This window comes from Lipotes vexillifer, unplaced genomic scaffold, assembly GCF_000442215.2.
Source record: "Lipotes vexillifer unplaced genomic scaffold, Lipotes_vexillifer_v1.1 scaffold333, whole genome shotgun sequence".
Classification (NCBI taxonomy): domain Eukaryota; kingdom Metazoa; phylum Chordata; class Mammalia; order Artiodactyla; family Lipotidae; genus Lipotes; species Lipotes vexillifer.
Window position 1 is genome coordinate 127,012 of NW_006790633.1, and position 479 is coordinate 127,490.

A 479-nucleotide genomic window follows, 5' to 3' on the forward strand; every position below is an offset into this window, starting at 1 on the left:
ATCAGTTAACCAAGGATAAGAAGACCTGTTGTGAAATTTGGTCTTAGGCACCGAGAATTCAACTTAAACCTGGACTTAAACTCCAAACAGAAATATTCCTGGAAGAGTTTATGAAAATCCATTTTTGGCTGGCACTCAGGAGAAAAAAATAAATGAGAGTGGAAGGAGAAGAATTTTCTCTATGGCTTGACTGACCACCAAAACTACCCAGGGTATTACTCATGCAAATCACTCTTCACTGAGTGAAGACCTAGGGTCATCAAAGGATCAAATGCTCCCATGCAATATGGTAAGCGTATACAAAAGCATCAATCCTACCCATAGAAACATCTTGTTGACTTTATCCAAAGAAAACATGAATAGATATAGGGTTCTATTAATGAGGGAGGCACATCTACATTATTTATTTTTTTAAAAAGAAAACATTCCTGATAAATAACACATGTGTTATAAGCAGATTTCAATGCACTCTAGGGAAA